This window comes from Oculina patagonica, chromosome 9 (assembly GCF_052425735.1).
Source record: "Oculina patagonica isolate OP01 chromosome 9, crgOcupat, whole genome shotgun sequence".
In the NCBI taxonomy this organism is placed as follows: domain Eukaryota; kingdom Metazoa; phylum Cnidaria; class Anthozoa; order Scleractinia; family Oculinidae; genus Oculina; species Oculina patagonica.
Window position 1 is genome coordinate 14,652,778 of NC_135766.1, and position 25,475 is coordinate 14,678,252.

Consider the following 25,475-nt stretch of genomic DNA (forward strand, 5'->3'; position numbering starts at 1 on the left):
CGACACTCAAGTGAAAACCGCTCTATTCCGACGTGTGGTGTGTGTTTAGTTGATAAGACGTTCGTGAGCCCATAATTTATGCATGTTTATACAGCTTTCTAGGAAAATGTTGAACTTAGACATTAAGTAAGACATTCGTGTCGAAATTATCATTGACAAACGTTTTCGCAGGCAGCTGAATAAACAAACATTAGAACGGAAAATACGTGGTATTCAGTGTACTTGAAACGTCACTTTTCGAAAACATTCTTTGAAGAAATACTTTCCGTTAACCTTCTGATTGAAATTTTTATTTTTTATTTTTACGTATGTACTATAGGGCCCGGTGTAATCACACATATAAAATAAAACTTTAAGAGAGGGTTAATGGTATCTCTTTAAAAAATCATGTCGTTTAAGGTTTGTTTACTTTTTCGTTTAACGATACCTGAATACAAGATTATTGCTAGTTAATAGTCCAATTAGCTCTTTATTTCGGGCTTTGTGCGAGGGAAATATAGAAATTTTCTTTTTTCGCTTCCAAATTTCAAAATTTACCAGGTCAAAACTTTTGAAACGCTATGGTATTTTGTAGAGCATTTTCGTTGAATATTCAAGGGATCCAATCTTTTGATAAGGAGAAAGCGATTTTTCACTGGTGCATGAAAGACAAGGCTAGCACATTTTTGTTTCAAGACACCACAGCTGAAGTAGAAAATATTTTCAGTCAAAGTTTCAGTCAAAGGTGAAATATTTTTATGCCAATTATGAGATGTATTTGTGAAAGAAGGGCATGGCTACAAATTGAAGGTACCAAAACAGTATGAATTGGTCGACATTTTATTTCAAGTTTTCACTAATATTTATGCTCGAAATAAGACGACTTTTTTAAATTACTTCAAAATTAGATACGTAAATTGAAAATTGATACAGACTGTAAAATAATAGTAATCGGTGGTAATTTTAATTATTCGATTTACAAGAACCGTCAAAAATATACAGATGAAACTAATTTATTAGTTAAAAGCGACCGCAGGATTTTTTCTCCTTGATCTTATGGGCCTTGATGGAGAAATGGTTGCAAAGAAAATTTTCACCTTGGGAAATAACTTTAGCATGCTAATTTGGTTTTCAAATTCTGGTTGTTATTCTGAAAAGCTTAAGGCAGCAGTGTAAATAGTTAATGATACTTTTACTTTGTGTAATTTGTAACAATATTAATAATTCAATATGGATTTTTTATGGTGTCAATAGCTCATAAAATGTTTTATAAAAATTAAATGCTCTTATGCAATCATAATTTTTTCAACACGTTTGTTTTAATGACTTGATCTTAACCTTAACACCACTTAATTAATATATTTTTTATTATTTTGACATTATTTAATCCTCTCAGTTTTTTTTCACTTGTCGAAACACTTACTCGACCCCAACGAACGCTGCTAGGGAATAAATGCTTGACGTGACGAAAGCCAAACGGAAACATACGTAGGAGGCTATATTCCATGAAGAAAAAACCCATTAACTACACGTAATGTGCCTGGAAGTCGGGAATTTATTTTTTGTGTGAAAAGAACTCGACATTAAAGTGTTCTTTGCGCTTTTGTGCTTGCTTTTTGTATTTTAAATGAGTGAATTGGGCATTATTTGTTGAGCATAAAAAATATTCTAATCTTAAGAAAAGTGTACAATTTGCCTTTGGTTACTTTTTATTATCGTTTGCCCCTTAAAATTATTATAAATAATTATGAGAAAAACGGAATCTCTCAAAAGCTAAGTAAAAAAAACCTTTCGAAATGTAAAATGATATCTCTTAGTTGAAATGGTTTTCTTGCCGGCTGAGCTTGCGAAAGAGGCAAGAAATGAAGTTCTCTCACACTGAACGGGGGACCCTGGGTCCTAGTCAGGATATCAGTTTTCATGCTCGGTCATGTGATTCAGTTTTTTGTTCTTGCCTTCGGTGCAAGATGTTCAGTAAAAGAACAAACTCACTTGAAATTAAGCGAACATTACATTGCCTGAAAGAAGAAAGTTATCGGCATCTATTTTTAAAATAATTTTTCAAGTCGACAATGCTTATTTTATCTCCCTTCGGGGTGGGAGGAGAGGTACTTAAATCTAATGAGTATTAAATTTGACCGAGACAAATTTTAGCGAGCACTAAATTTAGCGATTTTAGCCGAACTCGCTTAAATCGCTAAAATTAGTAGCCGCTAACAATAGTAACCTCAAGGTAAAAAGTTTTACGTAATTAAAATACAAATAGCGGCAACAAACATAACTGTAGAATGATTATTTGGCCCTTTTTTACGGATTATTTTTCTGCATTTGTGTCGTTTTTCACGCGAGACAGAATCACCATTTGTTGGCCAGAAATAAGCCAATCGTATATCGCCTTCTTCGTTTGTTTTTCATTTAAAATATTCCCTTGGAGCCCCGACGTCATTCTATCTCGAATGTTTTAATGTTTACTTTCAAGTAAAATGTTCGAGCTTGAGTTTCTTTATTTTTACCATCGGTCTTGAAAATCAGAGCGTTAAACGAAGGGCCATAAGGGGGGATTGGCAATAGTATTTCGGCAAATTTTTAATAGGAAATGCAATTTGGGTCACTGGGACTGGGAATCACAAACAAACAAACAATAGAACTGGGACTAGGATTTAGAAATTCGGAAAAACAATAGGCTGGGTAATGGGAGTTGGGTAAAACCTGGGCTGGGAAATGGATGGGATTGATTTTAACCCCCTCCCCTCCCCTCCCCTACCCTAAGGACCAGCTTAAACGGGCCACAAGCAGGATCTCGGAGGTTCTAAGTCAGACCAGTATGAAAAAAGTGCTTGCTGATAACGTTTGGTCGACCACACATTGATTTCAGAGAAGGTGAGGGGGAATTCTAGAATGATTCAAGGCCAATTGGTATTAAAAATATATACCTTTTTAAACAGAATTAAAGCTAATGCAATTTCAGTTTCGACCTTGTCAAGGGCATTTTACGAAGATGCAGATAACCTTTGACATTGGATACTGTTTATAACACATTGCAAACAATATTTGTTTTTGCCATGCCCTTTATTAGCTAGATTTTCTCAGATCCGGTACATCGTCAGATTTGTAAGTAATACTTTGCTTAATTTACGATTCTATGTTGGGGTTCCTGCTGCATGGTAGGTTTTCTGTGTTGTCTCCGTCATTTGCCATGGCCTGTAAGAAAAAGAGATATATGTACGTTAAGGTAATATATAGATTTCATGTTTCCATTAGTTCCGCTAAAACGTCAACTCTTTTCGATCGTATGAAGGATATGAGCTCATTGCCCAGGATATAAAATAGCGATCTGTAACATCGAGTTTACACCTTAACATATTTCTCGAATCGCTTTTTCGTGTCACCCTTTAGCGACTGGGAGTATTTTTACTCCCCCCTGGATGAGATGCTAGTCTATCGCAGGGTTTCCCCCAGCATTAAATTCGTCGGTATCCATTTATACACCTAGGTGGAGAGAAGCACCGTGAGTGTAAAGTGTCTTGCCCAAGAACACAACGCAGCGACCCGGCCAGGGTTCGAACCCGGACCGCTCGATCCGGAGTCCAGCACACTAATCATTAGGCGGCCGCGCCTCTCATAGCCTGAAAGCGGAGCTCCCCATTTATTTATCTTTTTCACTGTAGTTTACAATCATGATTCCATCTGGTAAAAAGCTACGCTAAAAAGGTCACCTTTTTTGATAGCATGAAGGAGAGCAACTTATCACCCAGGATCTGTAATAGCGACTTTACACTGTAAGATATTTTCCGAATCGCTTTTTCGCGTGGCTGTTATTCCCTTCTTTGAAAGAGCCAAACGCATAGATCTTCTGGCCTTTTTTCAAGAGGTGTTAGCGGGTGAATGGGTGGGAAGTCCTCTTGCATTGGAGAAGCAGAAAGAACTAGAATATCACTCTTCTGATCAGTTGCATTGCTTTTATAAAGTGTATATGGAATTTCATTGGTGATGAGCTCCTGAGGAAGTTAACGCTGCAAATTAGTTAATAAGAAAGAAATTTACACAAAATTACTGTGGCCCACTTGTATTTTACACTGTGGCCCCAAATATCCGGGTTTTAAAAGTTTTAAAAGGTTTTAAGACATTTTGCAATTTTTTGTCCAATTGTTCTAATCATTGATTCAACTTTATGAACTTACTAGCGAGATGTTCCAGCTGGTATCTCATATCGTTAAGTTCCTTCACGACATTATCTAATGGTTGTTTAATGCCTGCAACGTCATTTTGGACTTGCTGCAACAAGGCTTCCTGATTCTGAAGGTAGGTTTGTAACCGGGCCAAATCACCAGGCAATTCGGGTACCTGTTAGAAAGGAAGAGATCAAGTTTTTTATACTGCGTAGGAAGACCACAAAGGTTGTTAGTGTAGTGGTACTGAGTATACCTAAATACCGAGTCAGGACTCGAGCCAGGATTCGAGCCGGTACTCGAGCTAGGACTCGAGCGCGGGACTCAAACTTTCACTCCGGGTTGCCTGTGGTTACATTTCACTCCGGTTTGCTTCATCATGAGGTTAGCTTTCACTCCGGTTTGCTTGCGGTTAGCTTTCACCGCAGTTTCACCTCAATTAGTGCTGACTTGAGTCCTGAGCTCGAGTCCTGAGCTCGACTCTTGCTCAAGTCCTAGCTCGACTCCACGCATTAATTTTAGTTTATCTCGATGGAACTAGTTCTGTGATAGCACACGACTTTGCAAGTAGCTATAATCTACTTTTTTTCTGGTGCATTTACGAGCTGCAAATTGAAACCCGTTTTCTTGAACCTCAAGGGGAACCGAAAATTGCTTCGAGAAATCGGGGGTAAAATTACAGACGATCACTATGCAAGGGAAGCGAAAATAATTGGTTCGAGAAAAACCAAAAGTTTGAGAAATCGGGTTTCTTCTGTACCATAAAAGGAGCATTATAACGATATGCATTTTTTTTTTCTTTTTCTGACGTAGAAGAAGTCTTAAAAACACCAAAGCAGTGTTTTTAAAACATCAAAGTAGTGCTAATAACCGGAACATAAAAAAAAACACTAAGACGGATTGCAAAACAAAAATTGTGCTACACCCGAGAATTGGCGATACTTTTAAGTTAAGGCTGAAATATCTCTTCGTAGCTGGTCATATTTTATACCGGACAAATTTACGGGGGCCTTTAAACTGCAAATATACAAGCGAGAGCTTTGATGTAGAAAACTTAATTTAACAACAAACATTTTGGCTAAATGGCGGGATTTACTCATATGCACACGAATTCAGTGCAATAATTCAAAAAGTCAGACATATCTTACGTACTACGGTTTCAGCTGGATTATCCGCCAGAAAGCAGACCAAGACGACGAGAATAAAAAAACAGCTTTATTGTATCTTAACAGAGGGAATTTGACTCAAACGAACTTGGCAGAGTTGAACATCAAATGACCTATCCAAGTATCAAAACTGTACGGTATTCCGCCGTGGGAAACTATGGTGTGTGTTTACAGATAGCTGATAGGTGTAAAAGACGTTCGTGAGCTCATGTTTAGACAGCTTTCTAGCAAAAGTTGAAATTAAGTACGATATTGGTGTCGAAATCACCACTGACAAACGTTTGCAACTGAATAATCAAACATTAGAACTGAAAATACGTGGTATTCAATATACTTTAAACGTCACTTTTCAAAAACATTCTCAGGTGCCCAGGAGTCCAAAATGTGACACCCACGGGCATTTTTGTCTGACTTTTGGCAACATTGCTATTTTTACTAAATCGAGTACGCTGATTTCGAAAATCAGTGTTGCCAAGCTTAATTCTTGCGTTAAAATGATGTTTTGATGCATTTAATTATGACGTCATGGTCCAAATAAGGAATTTTCTTTCCTTTAGCTATTTTAAGCATAATACATCCAGAAATTCATTTAAAGCATTGTTAGTGTGCTGTAAAAATGATTTCAAGAATTTTCTGAGAGTTTTTACGCTGTTTCTGTGAAAATCAAGCCCTTCAGTGACAATTGACCACGCCCTCTTAAACAAAATTCACCATATCGCGGGAACCTTATCACGGGTGTAGTTTTGTTATTTTGTCAAAGAACAAATGCGATATTTGTATTAACAAATCGCTATAGTTGCAATAAGAAAGAAAAATATGGTCGTCGTGCCACGCTGAAGCTAAGAGCTAGCGAGCATCAAGAATGACGCCATTACAATTTTCATATATCGAGTTTCCTTTGTTTCTGCATTTTGTTTAAGTTTTGTGGTAAACTAAATGAAAATAACATCATAGTTAATGTCGCAATATATCATCGTTGTTTTAGTTAGAGATAAAACTTTATTGATTGTCTTGTATATTGCTGAATCTAACTTATTTCACAATGCACTTTGTCTGTTATAGGCTCATGATAAAGACTTTGGTTGAACGCATGTAAAATTAACGAATTTAAAATGATCATAACATTGCTCCTTGCTTTCAGGTTTAAATCTGTCTATAATATTTTTAATCAATATCGGTAAATATTTTTAATATATCTTCTGAACTTTTTTAAAAACACTGAACTAATATTGCTTTTTAAACAAGTTTCCTTAAAGCGCTTTAGCGCAGTTTGATATAGCAATTAGCGTCGGTCTTGGTGCATCCACACAGCCCAGTGCACATGGCATGCGTTTATCTAAATTCATAGCGAAGAGGCACATATATAGCCAGTGGTCAGATCGGAATTTAAACATTCAACAAATAAACGTTTTCTGCGGAGGTAGTGGTGTCAGCTTTGAGGACATCTTCGCCGACCGAGAAGAAAAGAACAAATTTTTCTGTGATAACTCTCCACAGATGAAAGAGGTGCTGTTGAGATGGTAACAATGAACTTGACGAGTTATTAGGAAGATTTGCTGAGACATCCTCTAAAGTTATTTACGTTAGATTCTCTGAAGTTCCTGCCCATATCCACACTGTTGACGAGAGCTTAGCGCGATCGATGTGCCAGGAGAAGTAACAGCAAGTCTGTGCCTCGAGTGGAAACTATAATGTTGTCGACATGCCCGCTATGACTGACTGCATAACGAACAAACTTCGTATCGGCTTCCTCTTGGTTGGATCTCAAAAAGGCTACATCTAGGCCAGAATCTGAGCAGAATCCACTTCGTATGAAAAACCACCAGATATACTACGATTGCAGAGTCAGTGCCTGCGAGATAAGTTCATCTGAGAGAATCCGTGCAAAGTCCGCTTTGTTGTCTCCTAGTGACAAAAAATGCTCGCCACTTCATCGGCCGCAACTGAACCTCTCTTACGTACTTCAATGACTCTGCTCACAGGCCGCGCCGTGTTCTCGGAGCGTCGACTTCTTGTCGTTGCTTTTATGGAGTGCTTCCCATCGAGTAACACATCAATCCTCTGGTATCTAGGACGTTTCCGTAAAACAGTGTTTACGTAACATTTCGCAAACCCACCGAAAGCATTTGCATTTTTTGGTTTGCCAATAGCTGCCACCATAATTAGTATGCTGCCACCAGGGCGAAGCCATCGAAGAACAAACTGACTCTAGGCACTTGACCTTTTCTTCTGAGAACGTCTTCTAAAATTGACTTGTTTCACACTTGTGGGGTTCATTTCTGCGAGAAACAGTGGCACCGGCATTATACCTCAGATGCTACAATATGGCTTGCATGTTTATCTCGCGCCTGCCTTCATACACCGTGACTAGACAACATAGAATACTCTGGTTTCCATGCAAATTAAAAGTCTTTCTCTTTTTGCGGCTAGTTGCAGCACTTTTAACTTCATAAAGGCTGGCAAATAGAGGTGGATTATTCTTGCGAACAGGGTCACGAAAGTTTGTCTTCCATCCCTTCTTCCCGTTCCCGTTCTTCCTCTCTGTCTGAAGATAGTAGCCTCCATTCCACGAATCGTTCAAGCTGAGTCTGTCCAATCGAAAGATCTTGTTTTATTTCTAGAGTCACGAGATCTTTCTTGACAATTTTTTGCAATGTCTCATTTGTCCGTGACAAGAACAACCCGGATTTTGTTGTGTGGAATGTACAGAATTCTCAGCTTCATTATCTTGCTTCTGTCTCTCCTTGCCACTCTCTTTGTGGATAAAAGCAGTCGTTATGGTGTATGTCAAACATCGCTGATGTTTGTGGAGCAATTCAATTACTACCTTTTATTAATACAAGAATCACATTCATTTTTAAACAAAATGTTAACACTATACCCGTGATAAAGTGATTTTTTATGAGAGGGCGTGGTCAATTCCCACAAGACGGCTTGATATTCATAGAAACGGTATAAAAACTATCAGACAAATTCTTAAAATCATTTTACAGTATACTAATAATGTTTTGAACGAACTTCTGGATGAATTATGCTTAAAATAGCTAAAGGAAAGAAAATTCCTTATTTGGACCATGACGTCATAATTAAATACATCAAAACATCATCTTAACGCAAGAATTAAGCTTGGCAACACTGATTTTCGAAATCAGCGTACTCGATTTAGTACAAATGGCTATGTTGCCAAAAATCAGACAAAAATGCCCGTGGGTGTCACATTTTGGACTCCTGGGCACCTGACTATTTCTGTTAACCTACTGATTTAAAAGAACAGTAAAAAAATATACAGATAACACTGATTTAGTTGTTAAAAACGACCGGAGTAGAGATGGTAGTAAATGAACGATATAGAGATTAAGCGCATTTTGCTACTTGGAAAGTCTAGCATGCTAATTTGGTTTTGACATTCTTGTTATTATTCCGAAAAAACGGCAGTGTAAATAGTTAATAATACGTTTACTTTGTGTAAGTTTAAACAATATTAATAATTCAATGAATATTTTTAATGTCCATAGATCATAATTTTTTACTCAAAATTAAATGCTTTTATGCAATCATTTAACGGAAAATTTTTTCCAAGACGTCCATTTTAATGTTTTAATCTTCACCTTAGCACCATTAATTTACATCACTAAGCCAAAGTGAAAATGTTTCGAGTATTTTGACATAGTCTAATGTTTTTTTGCTTTTGATTTTTTTTTAACTGTCGAATCACTCACTCGGCCCCAACGAACGCCGCTAGGGTGAAATGCTTGACGAAACGAAAGCCGGCCAAACGGAAACATACGTAGGAGGCTATATACTGTATTGTAGGAAAAAATACTCATTAACTAATGTAATTTTTTGTGTGTTTCTGAAAAAATCGGGATTTTTAAATTGTGTTCTTCGCGCCTTTGTGTCTGCTTTTTGATTTTTAAATGAGTGAATTAGGGCATTATTTGTTGAGCATAAAAGATTATTCAAGCTAAAAGAAGTGAATAATTTGCCTTTGGGTACTTTTCAATAACATTTGCTCCTCAAAATTATTTTATATAATTATGAAAAAAAAACGGAATCTCTCAAAAGTGAAGTGAAAAACCTTTCGAAATGTGAAATGATATCTCTTAACTGAAAATGTTTGTTTATTCAGTTGGGTTCGTTTGTCATTTTCTGATGCAAAACCAACAATGTTTTGAATAACTTAGTTCAATGGCAAAACTTAAAAATTGGATTAGCAATTATTTTCCGAGGCCGAGTAAACTGATCATGATTTGTCAGTGACGAGCAGATAGATTATTTACTGACGCAAATTGATAATGGATCCGTGAGACACTGGCAAAACACGATATTTTGGTCTACTAGAAATTTGAAATCGCTCTTTGAAAAAGCTGGTTGTCATATAATCGCCCCGATCATTTCTATCGCCGCTGTCACTTCAAAAAGTGGTCTTTCGATCGGGGCGATTTAATATATGAGAAAATTACACAGACGATCGCTAACCTCTGTGGCGATTGGGCGGTCACGATCGCTTTGATCGCCCGTGTTCTATCCGGGCAATCGGTTGCAGACCGTGGCGATTGCGAACGATTACATAAGAACTGCTTTCACGCAGGAAGACGATCGAAACTGTCACATGGTGAATCAATATTACCCACAACTGAACGGTCTTACAACCAAAATTACCGCCAAAACGGTAGAGCTAAAACAAAGCCTTGTTCATAAAAGGAGTCTAGACAAAATCACTAACTTCACTAACTGTTCAAAATCCTCCTGTTTTTTAAATATTCTCAAATCCAAAAACTACGCTTCCATCTGCAATAATAAGAAAATATGAGACCACGAGTTTTCCTCTTTTATTAAAGGCCACCATTGTGTTGGACCTGGCTCGAAAATGATTGTTTTTCTTAGGCCTTTACCGCGCTCTTCGCTCAAACCAAGCGATCGGGACGATTATATGAGAACCCCTTTTACCGCTTCCAATCGCTTTTATCGCCTCCGATCGTCTCAGTCGTTGCAAACGATCGGGGTACGGTGATTAAAATTATGAGTACCAACCTTTACTCTCCGAAAATTTAGGTGGGAAAGTGCGTCACGTTTTTAAAATATGCGATATTCCCTACCTTATTTTAAACTTGACCCCAAAATTGATATCCTTTTTCAGACCGGATTGTATCCAGGAACTGCTTTGGTTTGCCTACAAATTTGACAAGTTAGGGCCTCAAATTCTCAACAATTTTAAATTACACTTCTCAAGGAATGCATAATAACAACTACATAAAAACATTTCACAAGCCGCTAGGAACCGTTTTCGAAACAAAACACAAATTCGACTTTGCAATAAAAACTCCCTAACTCGTAGGACCCGCGTTTTCCGCAGATCCCGGGACCCCGCGTTTTCCACACGCAGTGTTTTCTAAAGGTAATGTAGAAATGTTGTTGCTGTGTCCATATTCTGAAAATAGAAGGTTTCATTAACGTAACTTAACCAAATGGATGGGCACTAGGTCTCTCCAGTAATCACCGATTGCTCCTCAAAATGACATATAAAAATGTTGGCTTAAACAGGGCCCAATGGTGATCCCATAGCGACACCATCGACCTAATTATAGTACTGGCCGTCGAATTTGAAGTGGCTTTTCTTCGTTGCAAACTCGAGCAAAGTTTTAAGTGCTGGTCGTTCAACAACTTTTATAATATATATATATATATATATATATATATATATAACTACCCAGGAACTAGTCCGACTCCAGAAATTCATTCTTTATTATATATATATATATATATATATATATATATATATATATATATATATATATATATATATATATATATATATATATATATATATTGTCCTTGATTAACCCAAATTTAAGTGTTGCCTGATATCACAAATATCTTGCTATTGTCTCCATGACCAGTAAGGCTTTTCTTGCACGTTTGTATTATACTCTTAATTAACATCATTAGATGACCCAACGAAGACAAACTGGGCAAGTAAAAATAATACTTAATGTTATTATCTTTCCCTCCGGACCACGTGTTTTTGTTAACAAGCATTGCAACATGCTATATGGAACGAATTTTTTTTAGTTTCAAGTATATTGGCTCCCATAAGTTTAGAATGGTTACTTAGCCTTTTTCTCGGATTATTTTACTACATTTGTTGTCGTTTTTTTTTACGCGGAACAGAATCATCATTTGTAAGAACTTTTATTGCCTTCGGCGTTTGTTTCTCATGTGAAATTCCCTCGGAGCCTCGACGCTTCGAGATTCTATCTCGAAAATTTTAATTTTCTTTCATGTTAAATGTTCGAGCTTGTTGGGTTCTTTTTTACCATCGGTCTTGAAAATCATTTAACGAAGGGCCTTTAAGGAGGGAAATGGGAACTGGGATTTCGGCAAATTTTCACTGGGAAAATGGGATTTGGGTCACTGGGACTGGGAATCACAATCAAATAAACAACAGAACTGGGAATGGGATTTGGACAATTGGAAAAACAATAGGCAGGGAAATGGGATTTGGGTCAAATTTGTGTTGGGAAATGGAATTTTATAGCCCACCCTCAGGACCCTCTTTAACAGGCCACAAGCAGGACCTCTGAGGCTCTAAGTCAGACCAGTATGTAAAAGTGCTTGCTGATAACAATTTGTCGACAAAACATTGGTTTCAAAAGGAGACAAGGGAGAGTTTTACATTGATTCAAGGCCAATTAGAATAAAAAAATATCCGTTTTAAACAGAATTGAAGCCAATGCAAGCTCAGTTCGACCCTGTTAACTGCGTTTTGCATAGATGCAGATCACTTTTGACATTGGATACTGTACATAACACATTGTAAACAATATTTGTATTTTTCCATGCCCTTTATTAGATTTTTACAGATCCCATACATTGTCAGATGCTTGGCTTAATCAGTTACGCTTCTATTTTGGGTTTTCTGTTGCATGGTAGATGTCCTGTGTTTTCTCCGTCATTTGCCATGGAGTTGAGCGATTTGGACTGTGAAAAAAAGAGATATATGTACGTTAAGGTAATATATAGATTTCATGTTTCCATTTTGTTTAATATAGTTCATCGCGTGAGGGATATCAGCTCATCGCCCAGGATTTTGGGATCTGTAAAATCGGGTTTACACCTTAACACTTTCCGAATCGTTTTTTATTTTTACCCTTATTCCTTCTTTGAAACTTGAATCTTACAGCCTTTTTTAGGGGTGGGAGGCGGGGGTGGTGTTGGTGGGGCTGTGGGGTACCCTTGCATTGGAAATGCAGAAAGAAATAGAAAAATCACTCTGCTGTTCAGTTACTTTTATAAAGTGCACATGGAATTTCTTTGGCGTTTAGCTACTGAGTAGGTTAAGGCGTGGGTATACCCGAATTTGAATGGAATTTTAGGAGGTTTAGAGAAGGGGTTGTCAGGGGGACTGTCTGGTGTCCGTCTAACCAGATTTTTAACTTCCAGTTCTAATTTTGAAATCACATTTAATTTCAAATTTTTTATTTCTCTAAATTTTACTAATCCTTTGGGAAAATTTATCTCCTCCCAAACATCCCCAAAAATCACCCATAAATTTACAAAACACCGCAAAACATAGATTCGTGTTTTGAGCATAGAGTTTTTAGATTGCTTGAAACGCAAACAAGATGTTTGCATGAAACCCAAGTTAAGCGGTGGATAAACGGCTTTCAAGTGTACCTTCGCCTTAACACTGCAAAAAGGAAGTAAGAAAGAAACTTACACAAGATTACTAGAGACCCACTATAGTTTACTCTATGACCCAAAATATCAAGATTTTGACCAAAAAATTACAAACCATACTTGTCATGGATTCAACTGTATACAAACTTACCAGCGAGTTTTGCAAGACTTGCTGAGATCTGATGAACTGCGTTTGTTAAGGAGGCAATGTCATTTTGGAGGCCCTGCACCAAAGCTTCCTGGTTCTTAAGGTAGGTTTCTAAATGAGCCAAATCACCAGGCAATTCGGGTACCTGTTGGAAGGGAAAAGATCATTTATTTCATATTTCGTAGTAAGAACCCAATGGTAGTTTTAACATGTTGTTAATATGATCTGGGATTGCAAGAGAGTAACGTACCTTTTTTTAAACGCATTTACGAGCTTTAATTTGGCCCTCGTGGTGAATCCGTTTTTGAAATATTTTGTGGCATACCATAAAGGAACATTATCACAATGTTCATCATGCATGTGTTTTAAATTTCTGACGTAAAAAATAACTTTAAATTGATGGGAACCAAAAAAACCTTATAAAATAATTTTCGAGAGTAGAAAAACACTAAAGAAGCACTAATAAGCCAAAAATAGGCAGGGATGCTTACAGCTGAGAAATATTAAAACGGATAAGGAACCACAGATTGTGCTACACGCTAGAAATGACGGTGTTAATTTAAAGTTAAAGTTGAAATATTTATCCATTCATCTCTTCAAAGTTGATCATTTTTTTATGCCAGAAATATTGACGCGGGCCTCCAAGCTGGAACAAGCGAGTGCTTTTGATGTAGAAAATTAAATTCGAAAGTTAAAATTTGGCCTAAAATGGTCGGATTTGCTCACAAACGAATTCAGTGCTATGATTAAAAAAAAAAAAAACAGGTATATCTTACGTACTTGGGCTTCAGTTGGATTATACGCCAGAAAGCAGACCAAGACGACGAGGATGAGAACCAGCTTCATGATATCTCTACAGAGGGAATTTGACTGAAACGAACTTGGCAGAGTTGAACACCAAATGACCTATCCAAGCAGCAAAGCTGTAGCATATATTCCGCCGTGGCAAGCTATTGTGTGTGTTTATAGATAGCTGATAAGAGTAAAAGACGTTCGTGAGCCCATGTTTAGACAGCTTTCTAGCAAAAGTTGAAACTAGAAATTAAGTAAGATATTGGTGTCGAAATCACCACACACAAAAGTTCACAACTGAATAAACAAACACGAGAACTGAAAATTCAATGAGCTTTAAACATTTAATTCCCACAAAAAAAAATCCTTATTTGTTAGTCTTCTTTTCGATAACCTACTGATTCACATTTTAATTTTTATTTTTACCTATGTAATATAGGGTCAGGTGTAGACATACACATAAAATAATCCTTGTATAAAGAAAAGGTTACAGATATCTCTTTTAGAATGTCGTTTAAGATTTGTTTACTTGTTCGTTTAACGGCACCAAATACAAGTTATTTCTAGTTCATAGTCAATAAGCTTCCTTTTTCTCGCGCTTTGTGCAAGCGACACGCTCACTTCATTTATTTTCCAAAAGTATTTTCTTTCTTTTCTCGCGATCGCTTGCCCATTTCAAAATTTTTCATGCCAAAATTTTTCAGACTTCATTGGTATTTTGTGGAGCATTTTCGTTCAATATTCGAGGGATCCTGTCATTTGATAAGCAAAAAGCGGTTTCTTGAAAAAGATTTCAAGAAATCACATCTGAAGTAGAAATTATTTTAAAAAGTCGCAGTCAAAAGTGAAATCGTTTACTAAATTGTAGGTATCAAGACAGTACGAAATCAGTCGGCATTTTATTTTCAGTTTTCCGGTAAAAGGTCGCTCTTTACTTTTATTTTCGCTAATATTTATGCTCGAAATAAGACGGTGTTTTATGAAACACTTGAAAATGAGATGTATAAATTGAAAATTGATGCAGACTGTTAAATAATAGTAATTGGTGGTTATTTTAGTTATCCTGATTTGAAAGAACCGTCACACTAATTTAGTTGGTAAGAACGACTGCAAGCTTTTCACCTTGATCATATTTAACTGATCTCGAGATGGCAGTTAAGGAAAGCGCGAATTTTTCAACCTCGGGAATTAACATTGGCATACAAATTTGCTTTTGAAAGTCTGGTTATAATTCAGAGAAGTCGACGGCAGTGTTAATAGTTAATAATACTTTTACTTTGTGGAATTTTTAACAATATTTATAATTCAATGTGTATTTTTCTGATGTCAATAGAACAAAACATGTTAAATAAAAAAATTATTATGCTTTTGTGCAGTCAATAAACGGATAAAATAATTTTTCCATGACGTTCGTTAAAATGGTTTGATCTTGGCCTAAGCACCATTAATTTACACGACTAAGCCAACGAACTCGTCCCCAACGAACGCCGCCAGCGTGAAATACTTGACGTGATGAGAGCCAAACGGAGGCATAAGTAGTTACAAGTCGGGAATTTAATTTTTATGTGGAAAAAAATCGGGATAAAAGTGTTTTTCCGCCCCTTTGTGCTTGCTTTTTGTATTTTAAATGAGTGAATAGGATATTTTTTAGCATTAAAGATATTCTAATCTTAAGAGAAGTGTATAATTTGCTTTTGGGTACTTTTCAGTAACGTTCGCCCCTCACTGAATAATCTCTCAAAAATGAAGTAGAAAACCTTCCGAAATACAAAGTGATTTCTCTTAGCTGAAAATATTTGTTTATTCAGTTGGGGTCGCTCGTCATTTTCTAATGCAAAACCAATACTGTTTTGAATTACTTAATTCAATGACAAAACTTGAAAATTGAATAATTAGCAATAATTTGACGTGGCCGAGTAAAATATCATGATTTGTCAGCCACGAGCAGATAAACTATTTACTGAGGGAAATTGATAATTAGTCCGCAAGACACTGACAAACACGATATTTTGCAACAATTAACCGAGCTTCGATCATTCCATCCGTTCAGTTTTGTTTTGGTCTACTAGAAATTCGAAATCGTTATTACTCTCCCAAAATTTAGGTGCGAAATGTTTCAAAATATGCGATATTCCATACCCTATACAGACTTAACCTCAAAATTGATATCCTTTTTCAGAGCAAATTGTATTCTGGAACTGCTTCGGTTTGCCTCCAAATTAGCTAAATAAGGCCTCAAATTTTCAACAATTTTAAATTATACTTCTATAAAGATGCATAATACCTTTTTAGCGGCAACAAATTTAAGCGATTTTTTCAGAGCAAGGTTTAGCGACTATTTAATTTAGCGATTTTTTGAAAAATTTTAAAAGTTAGTGATATTCAGTAAACCAGTTTTTAATGAACATATAGCTATGATGGAAATAAATGTTCAGTAACTGAGAACAGACTCACTTGAAATTAAGCGAACACTTGCATTGCCAGAAAGAACAAAGTTATCGGCATCTATTTTAAAAATAATTTTTCAAGTCGACAATGTTTATTTTGTTAAGTGCGTTTTACGGAGATGCAAGTTACTTTTGACATTGGATACTGTACATAACACATTGCAAACAATATTTCCTTTTGTCATGCCCTTTATTAGATTTTTACAGATCCCGTACATTGCCAGATTTGTAAGTAATGCTTGGCTAAATTTACGATTCTATGTTGGGCTTCCTGTTGCATGGTGGGTTTTCTGTGTTGTCTCCGTCATTTGCCATGAAGAGCAGCGATTTGGGCTGTGAGAAAAAGAGATATAATACAAAGATTTTATGTTTCCATTCTGGTTAATAGTTCCGCTAAAAAGGTCGAACTCTTTTCGATCGCATAAAGGATATGCTGGGTCGTTCTTGCTGAGGGGGGGGAGGTTGATGGTGGGGCTGTGGGGTACCCTTGCATTGGAAATGCAGAAAGAACTAGAAAAATCACTCTGCTGCTCAATTAATTTTATAAAGTGTACATGGAATTTCTTTGGCGATAAGCTATTGAGTAGGATAAGGCGGGGTTATACCCGAATTTGAATGGAATTTTAGGAGGTTTAGAGAAGGGGTTGATGAAAGAAAAAAAAATGAAACACCACCAGGCAGTTGACCCCCATGCAAGAGCACTCCAGATGGACTGTGTGGTGTCCGTCTACCAATTTTTATCTTCCAATTCTAATTTTAAAATCACATTTAATCTCCAATTTTTTTATTTCTCTAAATTCTATTAATTCTTTGAGAAAAACTATCTCCTCCCAAACATCCCCAAAAATCACCCAAAAAAATTACAAAGCACCGCAAAACATAGATTCGTGTTTGAGCATAGAGTTTTTAAATTGTTGAAACGAAAACAAGATATTTGCATAAAATCCAAGTTAAGCGAGGGATAAACGGCTTTCAGATGTGCCCTCGCCTTAACACTGCAATAAGGGAGTAAGAAAGAAACTTACACAAGATTACTGGAACCCAACTACAGTTTACACTATGACCCAAAATATCAGGATTTTGACCAAGAAATTACAAATCATAGTAGACATGGATTTAACTGTTCAAACTTACCAGCGAGTTTTGCAAGACTTGCTGAGATCTGATGAACTGCGTTTGTTAGGGAGGCAATGTCATTTTGGAGGCCCTGCACCAGAGCTTCCTGGTTCTTAAGGTAGGTTTCTAAATGAGCCAAATCACCAGGCAATTCGGGTACCTGTTGGAAAGGAAGAGATCATGTTTTCAAATTGCGTAGTAAGAACTCAACGGTAGTTTTTACATGTTGTTAATGTGATCTGGGATTGCAAAAGAATTTACAAGTAGTTGACCCTCTCTATAAATACGGACACCGAAGGGAGAGAAAAGTGTCCGTATTAGAGAGGTGTCTGTATTATAAAGGTCACCACTATGACGTTCACTTTGGAATTCATTGACAGCTTAAAGTATTTAGTAACTCGAAATATTCTGCAACGCAATGCTGCAGGTAAAAAACTAACAGTAAGCAAAAATTCTAAAACGTCTAAGGTGAATAAAGGGTTACGTTTGTTGTTTTTGTAACCACAAACAGCTGGAACGAAGACAAAATAATTATCATCGCCTGATCACCGGAGTGTCCGTATTAAAAAGGTTAAATTTATATGAATTTGTTCCCTGGGGCCGAGTTTTATTGTCCGTTGTCCGTATTGGAGAGGGTCCGTATTATAAAGGTTTTTTCTAAAGAAAATATATGAGAATTTTGTTGAAACATCGGAAATTGTCCGTAATAGAGAGGTGGCCGCACTAGAGAGGTGTCCGTACGGAGAAGTTCGACTGTAACGTACGTTTTTCTAGAGGCATTATTTTACGAACTTCAATTTGGCCCTCGTGGTGAATCCGTTTTTGAAATATTTTGTGGCATACCATAAAGGAACATGTACATTATCAGGATAGTCATCGTGCATGTGTTTTTCTGACGTTAAAAATACAAGATAACTTAAAATATAAGTGAATAGAAAGGAAACCTAATAACCTTATACAATAATTGTCGAAAGCAGAAAAACACTAAAAAAGCATTAATAAGCCAAAAATTGGCAGGGGTGCCTACGGCTAAGAAATATTAAAACAGATTAGGAACCAAAGTGCTAGACCCTAGAAATGGCGGTGCTAATTTAAAGTTAAGGTTGAAATATTTATTCATTCATCTGTTTGAAGTTGTTCATTTTTTACTATTTTTATGGCAGAAATAATTTCAAGGGATATGCAAGCTGGAAATATACAAGCGACAGGTTTATTGTAGAAAACTAAATTTAATAGCTAACATTTTGGCTAAAATGGCCAGATTCGCTTACACACGAATTCAGTGCTATAAAACAAAGACAAAAAATCAGTTATATCTTACGTACTACGGCTTCAGTTGGATTATACGCCAGAAAGCACACCAAAACGACGAGGATGAAAACCAGCTTCATTGTATCTCAACAGAGGGAATTTGACTGAAACGAACTTGGCAGAGTTGAACACCAAATGACCTATCCAAGCAGCAAAGCTGTAGCATATATTCCGCCGTGGCAAGCTATTGTGTGTGTTTATAGATAGCTGATAGGAGTAAAAGACGTTCGTGAGCCCATGTTTAGACAGCTTTCTAGCAAAAGTTGAAACTAGAAATTAAGTAAGATATTGGTGTCGAAATCACCACTGACAAACATAACCAAAGTGCTTAATTTAAACATCACTGTTTGAATTACTTAATTTTATAGTGTTAAGGTTGTTAAACATTCGAAAGCTGTTTAAATATATGTAAGCAAATTTTCTGATTTTTTTGGCCATACGTGCATGTTATCATGATGTCAGCGCATGTTATGTTTTAAGTGGATCCACTTAAACAATACTCGGCAAATGTTGCATTTCAAGGATTTATTTTCAAATAGACTCTTGGTTTTAGGCCATCGTAACTTGATTAAAAATAAAGATTTGTATATTTGTATATGCGGACAGTAATTATTTCATGCAGGTATTCTTCACTCCTCTATTTGTAAGTGCGATCGATTGAGATCTTATGTCTCCTATTGATATCAGACAGACAGGCAGTGAGAATAGCGATATTTACTTTTAAAATGTGCAACACAAGGGGTAAAATTGAAAGGAATAGTGTGACTGAAATGGGTAATAAATATAGAAGTATGCAGATCGGACGTTTTCCACAGACTGTCAACTCACCCACAAATTATACAAGGTTACAGCATTTGTGAGAGATGTGCTCTGACGTGCACTAGTTATGAGATCAAATAGCTTTTTTTTCCCGGATAATTGTTATAAGTTTCCGCAAAGGAATGGAACGGAACTTTACTGACATTTCACTATAAAACGTATAGTTTTAAAGATGGATATTTATTTCGTTTATATTTTAATACAAAATGTATGTAGAATGTATATTCTCATTAGCGCTTTTGCCACCCAGAAATTTTACAGATTTTAAAAGCTAATATCTCCTTCAATATTACACGTAAAGAGCTGAAATTTTCGTCGATAATTAAGTTTCATAAGATCTTTAAACTTTTTGAGTTATTTTGGATATAGCAGGATGCCTTTTCTTACGCAAAGTCGTATGCTAATAATGCAAAATGTAGACAATGACGTCAGCAAAGTTCGCCCTATTTAAGGTCGCGCAGGACCCTTGCAATCATTAGTATGTATTTATTTAAAGAGTATGCACTAACTGCCGGACGACTGAAGCCGACAACAAACGAAATATTCATGAGAATGTTTGTTTTTAAACTCTTTTGTACAAGTAATTACTAGTTATTGTTTTCAGCTTTGTGCCACCTCGCTGGAACATAGGAAATTATCATAAATAGATTCACAGCTTTGAATATATCACACGTTGTTGTAAACATTGACTCGGAAGGTCTTCGGAAGCCTCAAAACCTTCAATTTTGTGTCCAAGTTTTCTCCGCCGATATAGAATTTCAAGAGTTGATTCGCGAGGAACATAAACTTGGTGTACTCTATTGTGTTCTGGCTAGAGCGAATTTTTAAATTTCCTTCTCAAAATGAAGATAGCATGTTTCAAAGTTTAGATTTCACATTTTTACGCTCTTAGAAGCCATTAACTTGTAGCAGTTTTTGAAATCGAAAATTTCGTTCTAGTGGGAACACAAAAGAAGTTACGATTTATCACTAAGCTATATAATAATTTAATTTGGTGCGCTGTGCTAGCTGAAAACTTGGACACAAAATCGCATTATCTTCAGTTAAACTTTTAAGGGCTTGTAACATCACAGACAACGGTCATCTCTCAGTAAAAGGACAATCATGACGAAATTCCATCATCCCTGAGTATCCTTATTAAATTTTAGAGGAATCGATATTCAAAATGTAGCGAATTAAAGCTTTACAAGATAGCACTCCAACAAGAAATTTGACTAATGAATTTATTAATGAGCAAGGGTCCTGCGCGACCTTAAGGTCGCGGGGGATACCAACAGCACGAATAAATTCATGAAGGGAAATTTTGCTTGACCTGCATCTTTTAAAACGCTTATTTCTCAGCTGTTATGGGTGCAATTAAGCTCAAATTTTCTGAATTTTACAGAGACATAAAGAAATGATGAACGGTTGTGAATGTCATCTTTTATTTGAGAGATTGCATTTAACGGCGATGTTATAGCCTCGTTAGTGCCAAATTGGAAAAAACCTGATTTTGTGGCAGAGTTTGCGGAACGAGTAGGAGACAGCACACTGTGATCTTGTCAAAAACTAATCAGTCAATACCTCTGGAGTGTCATAACAGAAGCGGATTTTTTAATTTAAAGTTTGCCAGCAAGTTATGGCGGTTTAAGTGCGCCGATAAGCCGAAGGTGTCCCCCGCGACCTTAAGGTCGCGCGGGACCCTTGCTCATTAATAAATTCATTAGCCAAATTTCTTGACGGAGTGCTATCTTGTAAAGCTTTAATTCACTACATTTTGAACATCGATTCCTCTAAAATTTAACAAGGATTTGCGGGGATGATTGTCCTTATACTGAGAGATGACCGTTGTCTGCGATTTTGTGTCCAAGTTTTCAGCTACAACAGCGCACCAAATTAAATGATTATATAGCCTAGTGATAAATCATAACCCCTTTTGTGCTATGGCTAGAACGGAATTTTCGATTTCAAAAACTGCTACAAGTTAATGGCTTCTAAGAGAGCAAAAATGTGAAATCTTAACTTTGAAACGTGCTATCTTCATTTTGAGAAGGAAATTTAAAAATTCGCTCTAGTCATAGCACAATAGAGTACATCAAGTTTATGTTCCTTGCGAATCAACTCTTGAAATTCTATATCGGCGGAGAAAACTTGGACACAAAATTGCAGGTTTTGAGGCTTCCGAAGACCTTCCGAATCAATGTTTACAACAACGTGTGATATATTCAAAGCTGTGAATCTAATTATGATAATTCCCTATGTTCCAGCGCACGTGGCACAAAGCTGAGAACAATTACTAGTAATTACTTGTACAAAAGAGTTTAAAAACAGACATTCTCATGAATATTTCGTTTGTTGTCGGCTTCAGTCGTCCGGCAGTTCGTGCATACTCTTTAAATAAATACATACTAATGGTTGCAAGGCCTGCGCGACCTTAGAGGTCAAATGAAGAGAAAATTCGATTTCTGTTATTTTTTGCCCATGTGTTTATTAAGAGCCAAATAATCATATCCCGAAGTTTCAAAGTAATCGGATATTGCATCGCAGAGTTATTGCAAGTTGAAAAATGCTTTTTAGGCCTTCATAATCATAAAGTGTTCGGAAAATTGTCGGCAATAAAAACTTGTGACGTCATAATTGGTGTTTTTGAAGACGACCGCAGACCGATTCCGCAGACCGCACCTTATGTTTTCCGTTTTGTCGTGCATATTTATTCTTGTAATTAGCTTTTAATTGTCGGTTATTTTTAGGTTACGTTACGTGTTATATTTTCGTGCGCATTTTTTATTTACTATTTCTATTGTTTCACTTAGCGTTTTCTGCAGTGTTTATTAAGTTATCGTTGTCATAATGTTTAAGTCGCCGTGGTGTTCGCACAAATCTTGTAAGTTTCGTATTATTTTTCCATTATTCTTTCGTTCTCTGTATTAGTTTTCCGTTTGTTTCTTTCGCTGTAAGTTTAGTTTGTCTGTGCACTGTCTGTGTTGTTTTGGTTTCAGCAAATCGCTGGTTAAAGTGCGTATTTTGAAGTTGTGCGTGTGGTTTGATTACACCTTAGAATTTAAATTATAATGTGTTTAGTGACATTTTAAGCAGCTATTTCGTTCTGTTCGCCCGTTTTTCTTTTGATTATTTTAGTTGGTTCTTGCTCGGAGACGCGCATTTTTTTTAAATGGGCCAATTCCGATATATTTATATTCTAACTTGGCTCCGAGCCTTGGGGGAATAAAACAAAATAAATGATTTATTCATTCCTGAACCTCGACGTGATATCTTTTGTTTTATTCCCTCAAGCCTCGGAGCCAAGTTAGAATTTTAATATATCGGAAATGGCCTATTGAATAGCTAAAGCTCAAAAATAGCTAAGGTAAGTTCAAGTTTTGTGAGACATACAGCTGTAGGTAGTATTGCGAAGCGCGCGAGTGACGTCACGACACAGACAAGACTCAGGCAAACAAACTGAAATGGCGGACGATTTTCCAAAAACACTTTCTAAAGCAGCCGGTATTAGGCCTTTCTCGATTATGCTAGCATTTTTTTCGGCATTTTTTGGGAAAACGAGCACTTTTTTTCGTTTTTTCTTGAAAAAGAATTGTTAGCATTTTCTGTCATTTTTCATGACTGTGATACAGACTTCAGCACTCAGAACTCAGAAGGATAAATAATCCTAAAGTTTCGCAATTTTGATTACTTCATTTGATTGTTTTTTTGTCTGTTTCGACTGTTTGTGCGTTGTGTTACTTGTTTACTTGTGTTGTGTTACTTGTGTGTTTTATTAATTTTTTAAAAAATATATTTTTTAATTTTTTTTTAATTTTTTTTTATTATTATTTTTTTTATAAACAAACAATTATAAAGTATCACCTGTTGTTGATATGAGCATATAATGTGAGAGTTTGTACGTTTTGTTTGAAATAAAACAAAGCATTCTTTGGAATTCAAGTGGCATTTTTTAAAGAAATCAGGCATTATTTTAGCATTTTTTGGGCTTTATGCGAGAATTTCTAGTAGCATTAAATGCCAGTTTTACTAGCATAATCGAGAAAGGCCTAGCCGGTATTCCTAAAACACTTTTATAAAACGAAAAATTCTCCTAGATTCCTTCTTTATCTCTCAAAACACGTTGATGAGTTTTTTTTAACCTTGTGGCGGTTATATTCATTTGCATACTATTTTTAGATCTCGCGCGCTTCGCCATTCACGCCGGTATGCAAAAAATCAGGAGTCTCTATTGCTTTTTTTTTTTTTTTTTTTTTAATCTTTATTTTCATTTTACATCTTACATACATCGATTGACACTACTGACTACATCACAAACGTTTTACTTCAATACATTACATCGCTCTTATAGAAAGATAAAAATATACGACTTATACACACTAAAACAAAAACAAAAAAAGATAAATACGATAAAATAAAATAAAAATAAATATAATAACTTAAATTAAATTTTTCCAGCGGTACAGTTACAATTTTTCAATTCATTAAACATTAAGCAACGGCTTACACTTCCCTTCATGTATGTTAAGTCTGTTGTTCTTTTTGGCTATTCCTCGTTCAATAGATTCTGTATATCGTAATTTAGCTATAAGATGAGACAATAATGGTACATTGTTTTTTAAACGATTTTGGTAGATTATCTGTTTTCCAGCAATGATTATATGATTTAAAAGCAGCCAGTGAGGCCTCTTTTGTACAAAACCAAAAATGATGTCGCAATCGTTTAGAAGGTCAATGTTAATCTGTAAAGATTTAACCCAAAGAACAACAGACTTCCAGAAAGCTATAGTAAGTTCACAATTACATAATAGATGCTCGAGGGATTCATCTGAAGTTTTGCAAAAGGTGCAAAGAGGAGAGTCGACTAACCTCATTTTGTACAGTGTTTTGTTGGTAAAAATTATTCGATTAAGTACTTTATATTGAAAAGTTCTTGTTTTGGTGTCGAGGGTGACAATGTGCGGAATCATATAGATCGAATCCCAATCAAAATTGTAAGTAGAAAATAGAGTAGTATATTTGACTCGTGCAGAAGGATAGACCTGAATAGTCTCTATCTGTTTCCAGTACAATTTTGAGAATGTAATTGAGTCAAGGCTCAGAGTTACGTCCTTCAAATTAAGATTAAAATTAAGGACAGTGTTTTGAGAGATAGCTGAATCATGAGCTTCATCATTGGTTTTAACGAGTTTCTTCCATGCAGAAGGGAGCGATTTATAAAGACCTATTAGCAGAAGGTAGTCGTTGAGATTTAGTCCATTAAAAGAATTCCAGGGTTTAAGATTTCCGTTTTTTGTCAATATGTCTCCAAGGCATATTAGACCGTTAGAAGATATTTTCTTGCAGAATACGGGCTTTCCATCAATGCAAAGGAATTGGTTGTTCCATAATATTTGTTCTAGGACCTGTTCGCGAGTTGAAACAGAAAAGGTTGAGAGTTTGCACCAGACTGTGAAACAATCTTTATAGAAATTTGGAAGATAGCTAGGTAAATCAGCAACGCTAAAATTACAATGCAAAAGAAACTTGCCCCCGTTATTCTTCAGAAAAAAGGACAGGATGTGCTTCCAAGGGGAAGAATAGTCCTGAGAATATTTTTTAAGACACATAATGCGCTGTGTATCGATTAATGATTCAATGTGAGGCATTCTTAAACCACCGTTTTTGTAATCGCTGATAATAGCGAGACGTTTGACTTTATCCGTTCCTTTCCAAATAAATTTATAAATAATGGAGTTAGCCTGTTTTATGATATCTTTAGAGAGGCAGATGAGAGAAGCTCGAAACATAAATTTAGGTATGACGAAGGACTTTACGACCTGGATTTTGCCATATAAGGTGAGGTTCCTCCATTTCCACCCCTTCAAAG

General features: G+C 36.1%; 3 long non-coding RNA genes across 3 annotated transcripts; all 3 read right to left on the bottom strand.

Annotated features, from left to right (window-relative positions):
- Positions 1 to 3,029: 3,029 nt before the first annotated feature.
- Positions 3,030 to 5,430, bottom strand: LOC144665626 (uncharacterized). The gene is made up of 3 exons (XR_013572989.1): positions 5,301 to 5,430; positions 4,161 to 4,323; positions 3,030 to 3,180 (listed from the first exon to the last, which is right to left on the bottom strand). It is a non-coding gene; the product is annotated as an uncharacterized LOC144665626 (long non-coding RNA).
- Positions 5,431 to 12,140: 6,710 nt separating this feature from the next.
- LOC144666580 (uncharacterized) lies at positions 12,141 to 14,095 on the bottom strand. Its single transcript, XR_013573213.1, has 3 exons — positions 13,923 to 14,095; positions 13,146 to 13,287; positions 12,141 to 12,295 (listed from the first exon to the last, which is right to left on the bottom strand). It is a non-coding gene; the product is annotated as an uncharacterized LOC144666580 (long non-coding RNA).
- Positions 14,096 to 16,552: 2,457 nt separating this feature from the next.
- LOC144666581 (uncharacterized) lies at positions 16,553 to 18,984 on the bottom strand. The gene is made up of 3 exons (XR_013573214.1): positions 18,823 to 18,984; positions 17,516 to 17,657; positions 16,553 to 16,714 (listed from the first exon to the last, which is right to left on the bottom strand). It is a non-coding gene; the product is annotated as an uncharacterized LOC144666581 (long non-coding RNA).
- Between the last annotated feature and the right edge of the window lie 6,491 nt (positions 18,985 to 25,475).